This window comes from Coturnix japonica, chromosome 2 (assembly GCF_001577835.2).
Source record: "Coturnix japonica isolate 7356 chromosome 2, Coturnix japonica 2.1, whole genome shotgun sequence".
NCBI classification, from domain to species: Eukaryota; Metazoa; Chordata; class Aves; order Galliformes; family Phasianidae; genus Coturnix; species Coturnix japonica.
In genome coordinates, this window is record NC_029517.1 from 117,316,789 (window position 1) to 117,338,523 (window position 21,735).

At 37.7% G+C, this 21,735-nt stretch overlaps 1 protein-coding gene across 42 annotated transcripts in view; it reads right to left on the reverse strand.

The window, feature by feature from the left end:
- RIMS2 (regulating synaptic membrane exocytosis 2) overlaps window positions 1-21,735 on the reverse strand; it is a 409,122-nt gene that overhangs the window by 330,812 nt on the left and 56,575 nt on the right. Inside the window, exons 1-2 of one of the 42 annotated variants that reach the window (XM_032442855.1) lie at window positions 17,274-17,302; window positions 16,788-16,874 (exon numbers count right to left, since the gene is read on the reverse strand). The exons of the other annotated variants lie outside the window; for them this stretch is intronic. The gene's annotated coding sequence lies outside the window, so the exon portion shown is untranslated. Of the gene's footprint in view, window positions 1-16,787; window positions 16,875-17,273; window positions 17,303-21,735 lie in introns of those variants that run through there. 42 annotated transcript variants of the gene reach the window in all.

Below are 21,735 nucleotides of genomic sequence, written 5' to 3' on the forward strand. Positions count from 1 at the left end.
GCTTTAAGTCTGAAAAATGTGCTCTGCAGGTAATCTGCGTATTAGTACACAATTCTTCTCTACAACACAGATCTTAAGCATGTTGGTGTTTCTGGTTGTAAACCCAAGTAGCTGTATCAGCATACAAATATAAGGTTTAAATGGAAAACTCCGCAATGGATATCCATAACCCTTACAGACATTTATTTGTACAATGGCCTCAAGAGCACCATTACATGCCATCAGTGTGCCCTGAAGCAAAAGCCTCACTTATTTTCCACAACAAGACTGGAAAACTGATGTTTAATTTGGATCATTTTCAACTCCTCTAGGAATGAGCTCGCTGAATAGCACTCATATATCTGCTGGAAGTTACACTGGTGCAGTTCATGAGACTGACATGACTAGCTAACCTCTATATAGTAAAACCTTGTGTCTGAGAATGCTGCTTACAGGGCTTTCAGATGTCAAAAGCAAGCACTTTTAAGGACTGTCATGATCAAGAAATAGTTTCTATAGGGATACTTAATGATTAAATGTCTTTCTACTGGAAAAATCTCCCTCAATTCTGCTTCTTGGTTCCCCACACCTGTCTGAAAATAAGAAATTCTGTATCAATCAAGGAGCGAGAATCCATGGGCCTCTCACAAACCATGAGCTACTGCCAAAGGCAAGCTGGAAAAGCAAGTTCAGTCACCCCTGTCTGTTGTCATTTTACAGAAGTTATTTCCTCTTGTCCTCCAGAAATGGCTCTGGGCAGCCTTGTCTAGTGATTGGCAGCCTTGCCCACAGCAGGGGGGCTGGAACTAGATGAGTAGGTCCTTTTCATAGAATCACAGAATGGCCTGGATTGAAATGTCCTCAGAACATGCATTTTCCACTCAAAAAAAAAAAAAAAAAAATCCCAATAGTGACAACTGGTTCCAATGCCACTGCTGCCTTACTGAAGTTCACATAAATGTTTCTGAAACATCCAAAACTAACTATCCAGGGTTTTGAAGCCAGATGCAAGTGTGGCAGCTGCTTCTCATTTCCTGTTCTTTCAAAGATTTTTTTTTTCCCTTCCACTGATTGTAACCTGTGCCTCATTTCCTGTTCCCAGGTATGGAGCGTGGATATGGCTGGAATCCAGGCTTCACTGTCAGGTTGTTTAGCTAGTTTTAGGCAGAACTAATAATTACCTGAAACAAGGGGGTAAAGTCCCAATAATGGTGAACCCAAGATGGGACAAGAATCACTGATAGCACATTGGGAGTTACAGGTTGGATGTTAAGAGGTTTTTCAATAGAGTAGCAGTGCAGTACTACAACAGCTGTCTCTCTACACTTTCTAAAGACTGCTGTTAATTAAATTAACTCTTCCAAAGTTTGATCTGCAATATAATTTTAGCTCCGCATAAGGAAAAGGGCAGCTAAACCTCCCATTTATGCCTTCATACTGATATGTGGCTTCTTTATGACCTCCACTTCTAAAAAACTATCTTCAGAAATGCAAAAGATAACATTTCTTAAACTCTTTAACTTTCAGACAGAATTAACTCTCCACTGTCTCATTAGAACTGATTTACAATGTTAACTGACTGGTTTCCTTAAATGAATAATAATTAACTGTTTTCTACTGTCAATAGGTTTAACTTCAGAGCCATCCACCTAAATTACATGCCCAGGTTTAAGCTTTACCTGAAAAAAAAAAAATCCTACTGAAAAGTATTAAGTGGATGCAAATAGAAAAATATTAAAAAAAAAATGCACAGTGAAATGCTACTGGAAAGGGACCTTGGTGTGCTGATGGACAGTTGGCTGAATACAAGACAGCAGTGTGCCCAGGTGGCCAAGAAGGCCAATGGCATCCTGGCTTGTATCAGGAATGGTGTGGTGAGCAGGACTAAGGAAGAAACCTTGCCCCTGTACTCAGCATTGGTGAAGACTCACCTCAACTACTGTGCTCAGTTTTGGGCACCTCGGTACAAAAAAGACATGGAGGTACTGGAGCAGGTCCAGAGAAGGCTTGTGAAGGGCTTGGAAAAATCAACCCTATGAGGAAAGGCTGAGGGAGCTGGGGCTGTTTAGTGTGGGGGAAAAGGAGGCTACAGGGAGACCTTATCGCTGTCTTACAGTATCTGAAGGATGCTTACAGTGAGGGCAGGGCAAGTCTCTTCTCACTGGTGACAAGTGACAGGACGAGGGGAAATGGCCTCCAGTTGCACCAAGGTAAGTTTAGGCTGGATATCAGGAAACACTTCTTTACAGAAAGGGTAGTTAAGGACTGGAATAGGCTCCCCAAGGAGGTGATTGAGTCACTGTCCCTGGATGTGTTTAAGAGCCGTTTGGATGCAGTCCTCAGGGACATTATTTAGCAGAGGGTTGTTAGAGTTAGGGTACTATGGTTAGCATGTGGTTAGACTTGATGATCTTTGAGGTCTTTTTCAACCTGACTAATTCTGTGATTCTACTTTACAATCAGTGCTGCTGGGAAGTTTGTACACACAACCCTTAGAAGTAAAAGATAAGGACAAGCTGTTCCAGGTTAATTCTTTCTCATTTCATATTTTCTTAGGGCTTTTTGAAATGGACATCAATTTAAACTCTATGATCTCAGATTATTTCACCTACGTTACAGCAAACATTTCTCTCACTGCACGCTCTCTGTGTAATAATAAAATGATCTTATATGACTCTAAATACACTTGCAATTACAGATGAAGATGCATTACTGAATCTAGTTTATTTATTAAGAAGCTAATTAAAAATAACAGCAAATATGAGGAAAAAACAAAAACAAAAGCTCAGTCTTAATACCTGAGTCATATCAATGACTCCAAGAGTAAATCAGCACGCTGGCTGGACAAAAAAAAAATCTAACTGGAATTGGAAAGATACCTTCTTTTCTGTTCATAATGCTCAGTACTGAATAAAACCATTGCCGTTGTTTATTAGATTTGTTCATTAGCAGCAGTTAGGCTGCTCTTTTACTGGCAAGGTAGCAGTGAGTAATAACATTCAACATACAACAGTCTCTCACAAAGCTGCAAGTAAATACGAAGATTAACATATGGCCAATTAGAGGCTCATCCAGTTAATCTTATGATGTTTCTGGGGTTTTAATGATAGCAAGTTAAAGCTAGACAACATGTATGTAATACAAAAAAAGTAGTAACTCCTGGCTCTACTTATCACTTCCAAGTTCCTTTAAAAAACAGACAATCACCTCTGTCTTTTCTGTAGCTTGTACTGCTAATTCTGTCTTCTAACTGTGAGACTAAGTAGGGAAGTGATATTTTTGTGATTTTTTTTTTCAGTTTGTTAAAATTAATCTGGAACTGCTTTTATCAATGTTTTTTCACTATCTGGGATATATTAAAAAAGCTACAAGGTCTAATTGAGGTTTAAACAAGCAGGGTGGAATCTCTGTATAAAGGAGCTTATTCACACCTCTGACAGTCTATAGATCTCTGTAACATTATTTTTCTTTCTAAAACAACTAGCTAAATTTTTCATTCTTTCTCCACTAAAACCCTACATCATTTTTCTAATGATTTTTTGCCACTTAATTCTTTACCTTCTCCACCTATACTACAAATATCACTGAGTGATAGGAGTGATATCACTAGGACCTCCTTTTATAAAGTCTGATCAACAAGCAGATAAATTGATACTGTTATATACAAGAGTGGCAGTTTTCGTCCCACCTTATGACAAAGCTGGCCGTTCCTAGCTAATATTAGGTGTCATTCAAAGTAAGATTAACCATGCCAGCTCTAGTAGGGAAAAAAAAAGGGAATCTTTCAGCACCTGACTAATAATAGGAAACTCTCCATATTCATTCCACAACTTCATTCCCTCAATTAAAAATACTTTATCTCCAGCTCCATGGGCCTTGTCCCTCTGTTTGCATTCCAACTATCCCAAAGGAGCAGCTTTGGTAAAGTGCTGAAACGGTAAGTACTTCAGCTAACAATGAAGTTCAGGAGCAAGCAGCTGAACCCGCAGTGAAACTCAGTTGCCAGGAAGGATATGTGACAAAGCATGGGAACATGTGCTTTAAGTTGAAATTTAATTTGGAATTTGTACAGTCATTATATTTATATTAAAAGAAATCTCAACTACAGAATAGATATATATAGACATCTGTAGTCATTGCTTTTAACAAGTTTGTTACGTGATAAGGCGTAAGCAGTCACTCATATGTACATGCCATACATATTCCAATGCTTTCAACTTCATGTGATCAATTTCAAACAAATCTGATAGGAAAGAAAATCTGCCTGAAAGACAGTTAGGTTACAAGTTTGGACAAACAGCTGTACTGATAGAAGAGAACTTGGGGAACTGTCTGGTCTAAGGGTAATATCCTGAGATCAAGTTCTACAGAACATTAGAAAGGATAAAGGAATTCTCATTTGAGAAAGCGACCTTATAATAGGTACTAAGTGAATCTTCAGATATGCTGATAGCACAGTATCACCACATCCTGCTGTTGATAAACACTCTGGACAAGTGGTAGTTGAGTTCTCAGGAGTACTGCACAGCAGCACTGGGTCTTCCAGCACTCGTCTTCTACTGCTGCTAACCAAAATCTGTCCTCAATGTCTGTAGGAGAATGCACAAAGGACAGGACAACTCTACAGTGTGTTTTGCTGTAGAACACTATCAATCAGAGTTTTGGTGTAATGAAGCTGCATATAAATTTAGAATCACAAGACTGTTCACTTACACTCCAACTAGAAACCAAACATCCCCCAAAACAATCAGCCACTCAATATCCCCTGTGAAAGGCTATACTAGTTCTAGTTCTGTACTACTTGTTCAGAAAGAAGAGTCAGAGCTCCCTATAAGCAGAATGTAGATAATATTTTACGGCTTATCTCATAATAGAAAAGTGCTTTCAAATTAAAATTAGGACCACCTTGCAGTTACTACAATACCCCCATGATATTAGGGCACTTAGGCAAAGATCAAGAGCTGCATTTGGTCATTTTCCATGCAAAGTTGACACAGTCATACATAAATTTTCATCCACTACACAGAAGTTGCCAAATACATTTTAGATCACTGAAGGAATACATAGGGATCAGAGAAAAAAAGTTTTCCAATCTATTTTTATACTATCACCTACATTTTATTACTACTGTTGGATGTTCCTTTCCAATTCACTTGATTAAAATGTTCCATAACAGAAATGTTGCATTAGCCTAGAATTACTAGAAACAGTGCTTCATTTTGGCTATTTCTGTTTTGTTTTTTAATAGTTTGTGTTAAGTTTCCAAACAAGTAACAGTTGGATCACACCTACGTGAAAGTTCAGTTTCCATCATTGAATAAAATTATCGGTAAACCCAAATTCTACTCTAAATAAGTGCTGAATATCAGATAGCATTTTTTCAGAGTGATATTATTAGATCCTCGCTCACAGAAGCTACACTTTTATTTACTTTATATCCTGCATTTCCTCTTCAAGTTATCCAATGTTTACCAAACGTTCTTTGATAATGTTAATTCAGTCACTGACTATTAAGCACACCACAATATTATTACATTTATAAAGGGCATCTTCAGCAGAGATAATATTTCTCACAGTCACTCAGGTTACTTTATTTGCATCATCAGTTGACTTACAAAAAGAAGCCACTAACAGCGCACGTGTAGTTTCTGAAACACCCAAAAAGCTAACTCACCACACTGGACTTTTTTATTCTTACTGTGACAGGCAGAATTATTTTTTCATTAGACAATTACACATGCAGTCAAAATAAATACATGCTAAATAATAGGTCAGACTGTCTTGGCTCCGAAATGTAACACCTCTTGACATTACAGTATCATGATTAGAACGAGTTCATTCCACATTGTTTACAACATTCATGAGCATTTTCAATTATTAAGTAGCCCCTATCTTTTTACGTCTGTGACAAGATTGTTCCTATCTTGACAATTTCCTTTTTTTAACAAACAGGAAATAAGTTTGAGCAATGCTGAAAAAGCTAGAATATGCCATTCTGAATTGTATTTCCCATACTGGGCATCATATACCTCAGCTACCCCAACATTAATGATGTGGAATTATCGCCACCAAACTGGTGGCACTCATTAGTTATGGTGGATGTGGGATTCACGTGGTTTATGAATATCAGTATTCTTACTACAGAAGTGCCACTAGTGCAATCATGCTGCAAGCAGCAGTATAGTGTACTGAAAGACCTTTTGCATTCTCAGGTGGCTCATTTTTTCCATGTCCACATTTTAAAAGCACCAGAAAGCAGTGCCAGAACACGCTACCTGCATTTGTCATGCTAGTATAACATTTTCTAGAAACACAGAAATGGATTTTAAAACTGGCATTCAAATATGAAAATTATCATATTTTTTAAGAGTAAGCAGCTCACAAAGGACAGAAGTTATCTTCTCGATGGACAAGGTGTGTTACAGTTTCTTGAATATTAATTATATCTAAAAGCAAGGCTGCTATACCTTCCCTTTAGTCAAGTTAACTGAACTCAAACTTCACTGAATTAAAATGTTGAATATTCATGAATATATATCAAAGTTAATCAGGTTAATGCAGCACTTCTCCATATTAGATAAACATTGTTTGATAATAATTGAAAAGATAGAGATTTGTACCTTGCAGTATACACAGTATCCAAAATACTATACCTAAAGAAGTTTTACTTTTCCAAACAATCAAATTTGTGCAAAACAACAACAACAAAAAAAATTAGTGGCAGTGAAAAGATCAAATTCCAATTCTATAAACATTTTATCCTACTAATTAAAGCTAATTAATTAATTAATCATTTAGCCCTCAATCCTACTAGGTATAAATGAGGGCTGTAAGACAACAATATTGGGCCACCAGTAAGCCTTCCAAACAGCTCTGCTGTTCTCAACTCAGCATAGCAAATGCATGAGCTAACAGCAGGCCCAGTAAAATACTAGGGTAAAAAGACACTCATAGCCATGAAATAGCTCAGAGGCAGCTCTGTGAAATTCTCTTTTCCTGTAATGCCTGAACACTTTTCTATGCCAAGACTGTGATCTCAGCTCATTTTCCTGTAGTACTTCTGTTTGGAAAAAACAGTAAGTAGAAGTAGATTCTACTCACCTTTGTTTAATCATAATTAAGTAAAACAAGCCTTCATACTGCTCTTCATCCATCAGTTTGCTTCCTGTGTACATGCATTCTACATCTTGCTATTGCTGAGCAGGGCTCATTGATTACTATATCATACATGTGACCCTGTAAGTTGCTAAGCAATATTTTTGTTTGAGTAATAAGATCTACAGACCTGAACTGATCAATTCAATCAGCTCAGATCCTCACTGCAAATCAAACTTGGCAGATTCTGGCAGAAGGAACTCCTTACTTAATATTGTTGCCCTCCGTTTGCCCCTTCTCACTGAGGCATCTACAACGGTTAAAGCATTGCAAAAAACCTACAACTATAACTTTAAGATAGTGTTGAATTCACTTCAGAGAAAAATTATCTACAATCTCTCCTTCCACAGGACACTGTCAGTTATCTTAAGAGACCAAGACTAGATGTTCAAAATAAATCGCCATTCTTATTTTAGATGAGGCTTGTGCATCTAAGATTGGTCAGATCCTACTACTATTCCAAGAAATCCCAGTATCAATACTGGAGAATGTCCATTTTCTCCTTGTGCTAAAATAACTGAACTGAATATTTGCAACAATGTTTCCAGCATCAGAACCTTCCTTTACAGTCACTCAAAAACATGGTTACGTACACACAGCTTTCATTTTATATGGCAGAGAGGCAAAAGAGTTGGCTATGATGTAACAGCCAATGCTTGACCAAATCACCATCTAAAAAGAACAGTAGAGCAGATAAATGTTTTGATCCTGGCACATTTAATCAAAGAAAGAATCTTTATTTACTGTAAATGGGTAATTAATATTGTCACAGTTGATTATGGAGCCATAAATTCAACAGCAAACCTTATACAGAATAGTTTCTGAGCATACAGATAGTATTACATTTCCCTAGAAGATTCAGTAAGAACGCAGTGTCATCACAATGTATGATAAAACATGGCTGGAAATAATTCGTTACCTCAAATACACATATAACGCTGAAACAGATGACATTGTGTAATTTCAGAGGTCACACACTATTCAGATTTTTGTCATACAAATGTTCAGGTTTTTCAGCCTTGTGGTGAACTCTGTAGTAGAAAGAAAATGTCTTTTGCTCTTAGGCATGTAACTAGGAGATCATGGGTCTGGCAAGTAACTCTTTTCAAACACAGCCTTTATGCATGAATAAAGTAGACCTAAGATGAGAAGGTTGTTCCTGCTGACAGCACTCAAATTCTCTTTCTGCTGAATATCCTTACACTGAATCAAGAACATCACTTTCCTAAAACAAAACCACCCTTAAGTAATCCATGGTAGAAGAATGGTATACACAATTGGATGTAACGCTTCCTGAAAGATAAGAAGTACTGATATGTAGACAGGATAATTGGAATTACCATCAGGTTTCCAAATATTGGAATCATGGACTGTGACAGACCAACATTCTCAATAGGGCACAATGAAACTGGATTTTTTGCTCCCCAACCCCCCCCCCCCCCCCCCCCCCCCCCCCCCCCCCCCCCCCCTCCTCCCCCACCCCCCTGTGACAATCTTCACCGTCTGTTAATGTTATTCATAGATGAGACTTTGTACCCAGTAGTACTCATCCTCACCCCAGGCTTCTGATCAGCTCACCCTGGCACCATCTGTCTATGTTTGTTCTCTGTCCAAGATACTCCAGGAGCCACATCACTATGAATTTACTTCAGTTTTCTCCCTGTCCAGATCATAATCAGAAAGAACATCTCTAAGAGGAGATAAGTGAATTTCCTCCTTCTGTAAAATCATTACTGTAACAATGATCAGAGAAGACCAGCTAAGAGTGTATGCACAAAAGCAAATGTGAATGGAGATACTGAGAAAATAGATTCACTCATTCAAAAAGCAGAAGAGCTGCTCAATGGTCTTATGATATAAAGAGCCATGTTCTTTTAGGAACATACTCTAGCATTCTGGATATCTGGTCAGTCATCATAATAAATGCTAAAACCAGAACTACAGCAAGAACTACTCATATCACAACAGACTGTGCTTGGTGATGAAGGCCAACTGCCTCACCTAGAACATCTTCCTGGGCAAATATGGCCAAGGTCCTTATCTTACAGGCAGCCTTTTTAAATCAGTCTGCTTTCCTGCCTTAAATAAGGAAGAACAAATTGACACTTTTTCTAGCCACACTACCCTTCTGCATCTCTTCAATTAAGGCATTATTTATATCTAATAAACTGGCCAAACACTCTCAACTATTCCTTACTGAAAGAATATGACAAGACAATTATTGACAAAACACTTTACTCGACCTCACTGATTTTGAAACATCCAATACAATCAACAACAGCTGACTGCATCAGAATAGAAGCATATACAAGAGAATAAACTCTTCCAAAGACAAACAAAATACTGATTCATAGCTATCAATTACATTGAAATGGTACTGAATGGAGTTATTAGTTTAAAAGCACGTAACCGACATTTGAACTTTCTTCAGAAAAGCTCTGCAGCTGGGAAGCCTAATTGTATTTCCAGCAAGCCTAATTGTGTTTCCTGACTCTAGGGGACAGGAATTCCCCTGACACTGATGACTGACAGCACTGGTTCTGCTTTCAATCTGCAAGTAAGCAAAAATACCCAGTTCCGTGGATCTTAGCATGAAAAACATCCACTGCTTCCACTGGTATCAGCAGCAGCTGGAAGTGCTCGATACCTCATTGAGGCACTCAGCACTACCTTCACTGGGGTCATTTGTAGAAGTCATTCACATGGGTACAAAGTATTCACAGTATTTGCATTCAGCAGCAAACATTCGGATGCAGAGTTTACACCACACAGCTAGCCTTTGCGAAGTACCAAATATCTTTCAGTACCACAGAAGTCAGGTAGAGTTGGAAGGCCCCCAACATTTCTAGTGTTTCCGATGCTAACTTAGAGTATTTTAAAACCTACTTCCTGGTTCTGAAATTGTTTATCAGTTCAGGACCGATTTTTAGGATTTTTATTCAACTTTTTGTGGGTAGTTTCATCATTACAATGTTATAACTGATTCAGTCAAGAACACTAAATCTCTCCTCCCTCCTAAATACATAGTCAACATCATTCCTTGCTTTTCAGATCATAAAATCAACCACGCCTACTATGAAGACCTACTAGAGATTATTTGCTTTAAAAACAAGATGGCAAAAGAAATATTTATAATTCTTAACATCTCAAATAAGCATTCATTATAACTTCCTTTTTGAGAGCCTTTGCAATATCACCAATCAACAGTGATTTAAGAAGTCTGATATAATTGGTAGTTTTAAAACTTCAGTAAGGACAGATCATAAAACTTAGTCCTGCAACTTTCCAAACTAGTAGTCATCTTCCCACTAGTGTAATTAATTTATGACATACTGATTGTTTCAGAAAATGTTATTTCAAATTCTTAAGAACCTCTTACACAATTCTGAGTTCTTGGTCAGTCTTTTTCCTAATTCACTGTAGAGTTTAAAATGTCTTCTAGTTATTTCCAGAAACTTTTCAATCCTCATTCACATGTGCAACAAAAGAAATGAAATTAGCTTTTGTTCATGCTTCCCTACTGTTGGTTTATGCAGAAAGAAACAGTTGCTGCTCTGGAAGAAAGCTATTGCTCTGTGAAACACAGGAGTTTCCACATCTGTGTTAGTCCAGTACTTACTATTTGTGGCATTCAATCTTTAGAGGTTTTATTCCGCTTCGGTAAAAGCCACTTTGATCTTTTCCAGGTGAAATGAAAAAGGATCAAAGAGGGTCAGGTGGGAGAATATACTGAGGAGAGGTACTGAAGTGCTGTTTCAATTTACTACCTGAATGCAAAAAGGTGTAGAAAGCTACCCCAGTACGAAGTAGCACTATATTACCAGGTGAGACTATTTACATAATGCACAGCCAATAGAGTGCAGCAGCTATCCTACAATCCTGTCTAGAAGTTTTGTCCTTCATAAGACAATCGTATAAATCATATAAACTGAACAGGCTGTATGACCTTTCCTATTAGTTTTTCACACACACAAAAAAAAAAATAAATGAATTAATAAATACACAACTGTTCTTAAAAAAGAAAATATCCATTATAGCTACACTTTATGCCAAAGTAAGTGTCTAGCCTCTATATCCTGCAAGAATCCCTTTTGCTACTGTCATGAAGGCAGGTGCCACTGGATTCTGAGGTCAGTGATCCAGCTGCATGCTTAACGTGCTTTCCTCTCATTACAGCAAGAGTATCACTTCTGTCTTGTTTAAGTTAAGCTTAAGCCAGCATTTTCTAAATCTATTTGCTTATCTCATTCAGACAACCTGTCATCCCTCCAGGGGTACTGTCATTTCTTTTGGAAAGCAGCTCAAAGCAGGATGTTGTCAGCATATTAGTGGCACCACAGCCTGTGGCATCCAAGAACACTTAAAATTCTCAAAAAATACAACAGAGAGAAAATCCTCTCACACAAAGCTATGAGGAGCTGCTCTACTAACGTTAAAAAACACTGTGAAACACTGCAACCCACACCATCTAGGTAGCAATGGGTTTGTTTATATTATTTTGGTGTATACATAAGGAAACATGCTGGTCTTATTCAGTCATACTAGCTTTTAGAATACAAAATACAGAGAGATTTTAGTGTACTAAATCATTCATATAGCTTTATTTCAAGGCTACGTTATTTGCATTTCCTTCCTCGCTATATTTATCCATTTTTTTAAATTTGATTTAAACATGCACACTGGGAATACTGAATGCTTCAAGGATTTGTTTGTTTGTTTGTTTTCCTCACTTTTTCCTTGCCCACAATGCTAACTGTTGGCCAGCTAAGTACTTTTGTTTGCATTCATCTCTATGTGCAAGACTTTTATGAACTGAAGGAATTCCACACAATACCATACTACCTGACTTTTCCTTAAAAATAACTTTTTTCTTTCATTTATTTCAGAAATAGATATTTTCTTAGCCAATAGGTTCCTCACATCATCCGTGGCTATTGGGAAGTTTTCTTAATTTATCAAAAATATGAGATCTAGTATTTTTCAACTATTGCATTCTTTGGGTTTATCTGCAGAATTACATTCTGTGTATACGTTAAGACTAAAATTGATCCACCAGGTCCAAAGTTAAATATAGAAATATATTTCTTATAATTACTGCATCTATTTGTCTCTGGTGTCTTCCTTCTGATACAGCACTATTACTGTTGTAAAGATCAGTGCAATGGAAAGGTGGTACAAGAGTGGAAAGGCAAAGGGAACAAACATGGAAAGAATGCTTACCTGTCCCCAGGATAAATGTTCACAAGGAAAGGCTCCATAAGGAGGGGGATCTCCAACCAGAGATCCTTCCCTAGTGGCAGTCAGCCCTTAAATGTAGGGGCCTAAGAGAGGCACAGGCAGACTCTACCCCCTTCTGATCACACAGATGAATTGCTTTCACAGAATCACAGAATCACAGAATTACCCGGGTTGGAAGGGACCTCAAGGATCATGTAGTTCCAACCCCCCTGCCTAGCAGGGCCACCAAACATATGCCTTTACTAGATCAGGTTGCCCAGGGCCCCATCCAACCTGGTCTTGAAAACCTCCAAGGACGGGGCATCCACAACCTCCCTGGGCAGCCTGTTCCAGGACCTAACCACTCTTCTAGTAAAGAACTTTCCCCTAACATCCAACCTAAATCTTCCCTCCTTCAACTTAAAACCATTTCCCCTAGTCCTGCTATTATCAGCCCTTTCGAAGAGTTTACTCCCCTCCTGGGAGTAAGTTCCCTTCAGGTACTGAAAGGCTGCAATGAGGTCACCCCGCAACCTTCTCTTCTCCAGACTGAACAAACCCAACTCCCTCAGCCTGTCCTCATAGGGGAGGTGCTCCAGCCCCCTGATCATCTTTGTGGCCCTCCTCTGGACCCTTTCACCTGTGCCCAGGTCTGACCAGGTCCTTTCCCCAGGTGATCAATCAGTGGTTCAGGCCATAACTCAACAGTTAGCATACAACCATATTTATGACTATTATCACTACCAGTGCGAACAACCAGGACAAATAAGCCTTTTTTTTAATTTATATTATGAGGAGGAAAAAAACCTAAAAAGTAGTCCTGAGCATTTTTACAAGTCAGTCAAATATAATTCTATGCTATGAGTGGTAAGCATTAACATTCTCTTAACAGTGGTGGTCATAATCAATGGTAAGAATCATATAAGTTTTTGGGATATCTCATATTGAATTTGATTAGAGATATAAACAGGTTAATAGTTAAGGAGATATTTTGAGGATTTATAGTATTTAACTTTGAGATAGCTATAATCTCCATTTCATTTTTAAATACCACAAAGTATCCTTTTATTTTCAGCTCATTTATTCTCAGTTTTCTTTCTATCTTCCTGTCTGAGAAAATAAACACAGTGGAGTGGTAGACTTCTCTTGACTCTGATTTCACAGAGATATATTTTTCTTTTTAAGAAAAATATTCTTCCAAGTGAAATGTGCTATTTTCAGCAGGTCCTATTAAGAAACATATTGAGCAGAACTACACAGACTGCAAATAAACCCACTGACTATACACAGTGCAACTTCTATTAAACCATTATTTACGTGGGCTTGCTATCACACTTGGGTAGATAATCTGATGAGATTCAAAGCTACCAAGTGTTTGACAGTCATACTGTTTACACAGTAAATTTAGAATGCAAAAAGAATGATCCATTGATGTATGTTAAGTATTTGAGAGATGTCAATTTGTTTTAACTAGAATTCATTAGAGTTTCTTATAAATGGAGCGGTCTTTCCAGAGACTGTTTTAACTCAGACACTGACTAAAATATCCACTGGTATTTACAGCATCAAGTACAAAGAAGAGTAACTGTCTTCTTATGAAAGGCATTATGTTCTTCAGATCATTCTTGTTATCTCATCTGCTTTTTAAAATTCTATTACATATTTTTGAGAGAGCCACTCACACCATTTGAGATACAAGACCTCCAAATGTCACTCCCGTCTACAAGAAGGGCACAAAGCAGGTCACAGAGAAACAACAGGCTGGTGAATATCACCTCAGACATGGGAAAGGTAAGGTAACAAAACCACTTCTGGACAAATGAAAGACAAAATGGTGAGGCTCCTACTGGACAGCAAGTTGAACATGAACCAAGAAAAAGTTACCTTGTGGCCAAAAAGGCCAATGATACACTGGGCTGCGTAAAGCAAAGTGTCGCAAGCAATTTGAGGGAGATGATCTTTTCCCATCACTCAACCCTAATGAAGCCGTACCTGCAGTGCTGGGTCCAGTTCTTGTCTCTTCAGAACAAGAGAGATGTGGACATACTGGACAGAGTCCAGTATAAGACCACGAGTTGATCATCTCTCTTTAAGTAGATGCTGAAAGATCTGGGACTGGAGAATAGAAGGTTCAGAGGAGATCTTATCAAACTGTGAAAGTACTGGAGGTGAAGGTATAAAGAGGATGAAGCCCAGCGGTGCCAGAACAGGAAGCAACGGGCAGCACAGAGGCTCCCCCTGAGCACCAGGCAGCACTGCTGCGTCCTGCAGTGCCAGAGCACTGGCACAGGTTGCCCAGAAGCTACGGGGTCTCCTCCTTGGGGATGTTCAGAAGCTGTCTGGCCATGGGCCTGGGACCCCTGCTCTGGGTGTCCCTGCTGGAGCAGAGGGGGTTGAACAAGATGACTGCTAGAGGAACTTTTCAATCTTGACCATTCTATGGCACAACTCCATGACACTATGATATAGATTTCTTGTCCAAAGGATCTCCAACATTTCCTACCTCTGAAATATTTTGAGAACAAACACAAAAATTTTAACAGGTTACCTTGTATTCTCAACAAATAGCGTGATTCCTTCTTTACCTTCTCACATATCTTGTATATCCCAGATCAACTTTACGTAAGTTTTTCATCAATGGAATTGGACAGCCAGACATAGCTTAAAATCTGTTACAGACTCAGATAGTGGCAGTGATTTCAAGTGGAAAATGCCCAGACACTTATGGACAGTGGTAAAAGATCTTCAAGCATATACCTCCATGCTGCTCAGTTCTATGTCAACTGCACAAACTATCCATACCTAAACTGCTTTTTAAATATTATGTTTGAATGGCATCACACCCAACTGAATGTCACCATAACACTGTAACTACTGCTTCCTTTTGGGGATAATTTTGGAATACAACCTTGCTATTAAATTGCACACTTCTTACAGCCTTGAGGTATCTGTAAAATCAATGAGTATACAACAAAGTTTGTTCCCTAGTTATTAAATAAAAACACTAAAGAAAGTTGGTTGCCAAGGAATGAGTATTCAAAAATACTTCCATTATAACAGCAACTCTAGTAGAAACAGCATTCATAACTTCTTTTTGGCAACTACAACTCAACAGTTTACAATGAATATAGTCTTTTCAGTTTCTTCAAAGCCATACGCTTCATATGCACAACAGTGGTAACCAGAACAAACTTTGGCTGTATTGAGGAATCTGAGAATACAAAGAAGGTATTACGGCACTGTGAATAAAATAATATTATGAGTACCTAACCAGAATCAGGAGGAAAAAAACTACCCTAAGTAATATATACAATTTAATACTAACTTCAGCACACAAAAAAAAATTGAAACCGGAGTTCAAAAAATACGTTGCCTAACAGAACAACAATACTAAGGCCTATTTCTCTGCTTAATTTTGTCAAAATTTCTGTGAATTTTCAAAATGTAATTAACAGATTTGGTGGTCTGTAAGTATGAAACTCCATTTAAGCAACATATTTAAAAATGAACAAAAATTGATTCTGAATGAAATTGAAGTAATAACAACAAATACGCATTTTTTAAACCACTTACACATGGGTTCAAAAGCAAACTTATATGACATTTCTAAGAAAATACAGCAACTTAAACATTTGAATTTGAAATATCAGGTCACATTTGAAAAACCAGAAAAAATGAAGGGTCTTTGTTTTTGGCATGTCTCCTTATGAAAAGAATACTTACAGCTTTATACTTTAAGTTCTACCCTAAGACTGAATGACTTCACTTTGCCAGTTTCTGTTAAATCATAACATTTTCAGGAAGGAAGAAAAGTAAAATTTTTCATATGGCTCTTGTTGTGGCTTAGCACTGTAAAAGGTCCATGAATGAAATATTGGCCCCATCAAAGTCAAAACTTCCCTAAACTTTGACAGAACCAAAATTTCACCTCATATCTGCTAAAGGTTTGAAGCTTTACAGATACTTTTGAAGCATAAAAAAAAAAATGAAATGACACCTTCCTGGTCCTTTAAAAGCTCTTCATACACATTATGTAGATTTGTATAGCATTCTATGCATGATCAATATCACAAATACCATGCATTTGCATAGACATGCTATATATAATACTGCATGTCTCACCATTCAAGCTCCGCATGCACCAAAAACACATCTTCTCTTTACTAAGAGTTCCGTGTGTTTGAACAAACAGGAAAATGGAGCAGTAGTAATTCCTCAGGTTGAATTCTAACGTGATCATTTAAGTTACTGCTACAAAGAGTCATACTTGATTTTCATTTTTCCTTTTACCAACAAGGGGGTGGAAAGCAATTAGTGTCAGCTTGTAAAATGCCCTCAGTAGAATGTTCTCAATGGGCAATTATTATAAACATACTCTCCAGTATGTTTTAAAGCTATACAGACATTACTTAGTCTACAGAGAGCAGCTTACTTACGTCTGGGGCTCCTTTTCATTTTGCTGTTTTTGCTGTGGTTGTAGAACGTTATTTACCAGCTCAGTGATTCCACTAAAGGGAAACCACCTGTTTAAATAAGCAAATAATGTGACTGAATAACCAATAAAACCAGACTAGTTCAAATGTTTTCTTATCCAATGATAATAGAAATATACAGGCGGAAAAGCTAGAGCCAATGGGAATGCTATAGCTGCAATACTAAATCAGCCACTACAGGTGGAAGGGAAGTAAAGTTTAACAGTTAACCAGATCACAAGCAGGCAGCAAGAACCTACATCCAACTAAGATGTGGATGAAGTAAGAAGCTGCAGGCAGCTCTCTTACAAGCCAGTCAGGAAGCAGAAGGCAAACTAACTGCAGCCTTTCAGGTATTAGTGTAAGCTAATACCATCAAAGGTGCCAGAAGCAGAACATGGCAAAGGTAGAAAAGTCAAGCCTACTGCACTTTTAAGATATTTTACTTACTGTGTCAGCTGTGGTTTTTGCTCTTCTTTGACCCTAAAAAGATAAGTTTGCACAACTGAGTGCAACGCGTCGTAAAACAACTACCCTGACCTTTTATAATCTGTATCAAATTAGTAGGGAAAGATCCTTACTTTAAGAGGAATATCCTTAAAATTTGTTGTATTAAGTTGCGTTCTGTGCTTATTTACATTTAGGATTAAAACTTCAAAAACTAAATGTTTCAGCTAGAAATTGAAATCAGTGTGATTTCCTATAACTGACTTCTAATTCTTCAAACAGAATACCCTGTTAGAAAACTTTCAGCAACACATTCAGCTATAAATTCAACGGGAAGTGTCTTGATAATGTTAATTATAATCTATTTTCTAGATTTTCACTTTACAACCAAATTATCTATCATAATTCAAGTTGAATTTAAAACAGCATCATTTTAAAAGCATCAGCCAGAATTAATAGGTAAAAGTCTTCAGTCTGTTTCTTAAATTATGTCAGTGTCAGAAGACAGCATTACTCTAAAACTAAGGAGGGAAAAGTAAGGAACTCTATTCTAAGGAACTAAGGAACTGAGTGAAGTTTTCTATGACTTACTAAAAAAAACAGGTAGTACGTTCAGTATGTCTGTTTAGTACTGATTGGAATTTGTCCATCATCCTCAGGAAATTATCCTTCCTGAAATACATGCTTTACTTTGAGTGAATAAGCAAAGGAGATTTCTTTCCAGCAAACCCAAGAACAGAGACATTCATACAAGAATACTTACATCCTCTAAATGCAGGAATCTGTCTTAAATATCAAGTTGGGATTTAGCTTTCTTTTACCTTCAATAAAAATGAACATGTTCCTGAATAAGTGTTCTGAATATCCCTCTGGAGAATATGCCCTTCCTTTGCCAAAAGTGAGTTCAGGCTCATAACTTAAGCAGATGTTTAACTTCAGACAGAAGATTAAAGCTCACAAAAATAGCTCCGTGTCTCCCCCACCATATGATGCATCACAGTGACTACTGCTACAAACAGCAGCCAGACAAGCACTCAACAAGGACACTGATACACAAAAAACTTAGAAAACAGAATTTACCAGAGAAAGAGAAAACTGAACATGCAGCACACAGCGAAAAGTCTTCTAGCACAGTGTGCCTCTGCAGCATCTTAGAGAATCATATTTAAAACCAAAAAACACAGATACACTCAAAAATTAAGAAACAGAAAAATAAAAATTCTTCATACCACTACAATTCCACCTGACCATCCTAATTATGAACACTTTAATCTTTAACCATGAGATTCCATGCTAGTCTTTCCACCCAAAATATTCAAGAAGCAGGGAGGATATCAAAGTGCATTGATACCATCTGCAGTAGGCAGCGCTTGAAGCCTCCAACCTCAACAGTTTGAAAGCTCTATGGTGGATGGTGACAAGGAAGTGGTCCATCAGAACTCATGCCACTTGCCCAGAGCTAGACAGTGCAAGTGTCACCTCCCTAGCAACTGGACATGGAGAACTGAATACACAGTTACTCCATGATTCTTTACATTCCACTCACTGCATAGCTCCCAAACACATTAACTGGACACCTAAACTATTATTACATTACTTCTATTTTAGGAAACAGCTGAGATATGAGCGTTTTGCCTATTAAGATTATAACCTATATCTTTCCTTTGGACTAGGGACCACGGTCATTTTTTGTCACATCCAAAACTGAAACCAAAATAGAATGAGATTAAATTGTGCAATAATGCACACTAATTCTGAGTGCTCCATTTGAAATCTTTGGTGATGTTTTTTTTTCAAGAGGATTTAGCATCTTTACATAATTGTACATATTCACTGACTTCAACTGCAGCTGCAAATCCTTCGTATTTCTGAAAATCATACAGATTTTTAGTTTAGAACCATTAAATAAAAAACATTGGCCATAAGCAGACACCCTGAAAACCTGCATGTAAGTGGTTTTCCCCTCATTTTATAGGAACACTGTGTTCTAACTCAGGATGTAATTTGATTATGCAATTCAAAACATATCTCCTATGAAATACTCTTTTCTCCTTTTACAATTCTGTGTCTCATCCACTATACTCTTTCCAACGCTGCAGTTATGTGAGGACAAGAGCCTCCATTATTATATAACTGTGACGCAGTCCTTGAGTACTATCCATATATCCTTCAGTCCCTGCATTAGGCAATGCTCTTCCTTGACTTTCCAACAATGGAGCAAAAGCTGGAATTTGAAATGAAATTATGAAAAAAATCTATTGAAAAACCAGGTTCTACCACATGAAGTTGAGCCAAAATTGCCCTCATAGCTGAACAGGCCTGGGGCCTTCTGGTGCACAGCACAGACATTCATCATTGAAGGTCAGGGAAATTAGGGGTAGAAGCTTTAGTAACTGATGGAAATATTAACATGTTAGATGAAATACGTGGAATACATTTTAGCACAAGTGTGGTTGCCTTTTTCTAGACGAAAGAGTACTGAAAAGACTCCAGACTCTTAAGTACAGTCCAGACACCACAGATACAGTTGTACTTCCTTTGATTAGAAGAAGCGACTCGGTTTTTATGAGATAGAGTACTCCCATATTTCCCATATATAAATTGCTTTTTCCCTTCTTTTCAAAAATCATTAACTATTAATTCTTTGCAAGAATTGGACTGTCACATCAATATAGATATACATTCATGTACTCAACGGGCCAAATGAAAAAATACCCAAGCAGTGTAACTGCAGATTGATTCTTTCAAACTACTTGTCTATATTTTGCCTTCCCACGTCTTTTCAATCTGTCTAGAAACTCCAGGAAGAACAATGCCAGTATGAGTTATTTACTAGAAATAATTTCCAATAAGTACCTATTTAGAAAGACCACCAGCAGGCTGCAGATAATGTGTCTAATCAACAGTGGCTGGGACAACATATTCCAACAGTGCAAAATATTAAGTCATTCTCTATCTATTCTCATTCTTGATGATTTCTTTCACAACAGGAATTCACTCAACACTGCACAAGCACCAAATTAATTCTAAAACACTGAAAGAATCTGAAGCCTTCATCAGTTAACATTCTATTTATATCTATACATAATTTCATATACTGCATAATTTGCTTCACTTTAAAACAAGACAGTATTTTTCTACTTGTCAACAATAGGGAATATTAACACTTTGCATTCAGTGGACTGCAACCTCCGTCCTTTGAAATGTTCATAGCACCATTCCTGTAGTGATCCTCTGCAAGCCTGCACACTGCAAGTGCCAGACCCCTTTGATCCTTTCCAGATAGTAGCATCACTAGGTTGGAACTTGAGTATCACTGAACACTTATTTTAGCGTTAGATTCTCCCTGGGTACTAAAAATTTCTTCAAAAATTATGGTTAGTCTCACTGGAACAGAGAATGAGTAAGAGGACAAAATAGAAAAGTGAGGGAAAAGAAAAGCAGAAGCAGGAGAGAACACAGTGAAGGAAGTGAATATATTGACCCATTTTTTCTCAACTGTATAATATCCTAAAAAATTTTCTGTTCTTCAACCTACAGGAAAAGCACTTCTCTAAAATCCACTGTGCCAAAGCCATACAATATTCTTCCCAAATGATGTACTGGTTACAGGAAAACTAATGAATGTTCTGCCAGCACACCTCTTCTCCAATTTACATGCATCAGTGCATAACTGCAAAAGCACGTGAGTAGAATTCAGGTGCCTAAATTCACAGTAATGATCCATAAAATACACTCTACACCTTCTAGATGTCCAAAATTAAACAGGTACTTAATCCTCCTCCAGTGAAGTCTGGGTATATCCAGACTTCAGAATGAGCCATCCTTGCCAGGAATATAATCTCAATATCTATGTCAAACACGATATTGCACTCAAAATTCACAGCTTTGCCATCCACGGACCTACAAGCACAAGGAGATCACATTGGTAGTAACAGTCCGGGCATACCTAATATCTCCTAGAAGTACTGAGTGGAGCACAAAGCATGGCACTCCATGCCACTTTCATCGGCACTGTTACAGTCCGGGAGCTGCATTCCTTTGCTCAGCAGTAGGACAGAAGCTTTCTGTGCTCCCCTCCACCATGAAAACTCAGAACACAGCCCTCCGCTTGCAGCCATCTCAGCAAGGCTAGGAAAGGCCAGCTTAGGACAGTAGGCTTTTCTGGCCCTTTTGATGAAGCTGAGAGGACTGGAAATACAAATCTATTGACTGAAATTCGGATTTCCCTTATCCAGGACTTAAAAAAATAAAAAAGTGTTTATTATTAAAATTAATGATATAATTGAAGTTTTCAGTAGTACTTTAATGAAGTTGTTGATGCTTTTACAATGGCTATTTTCATTAACAGCACTGCTTATTAAATTCCAGCAAATGGAACACAACTATGAAACGCTCATTTTTGGGAACACAGAGCCTAGTGGCCCGAAACTCAAAGCAGAATATACATGGTCTCAAAGAGAAA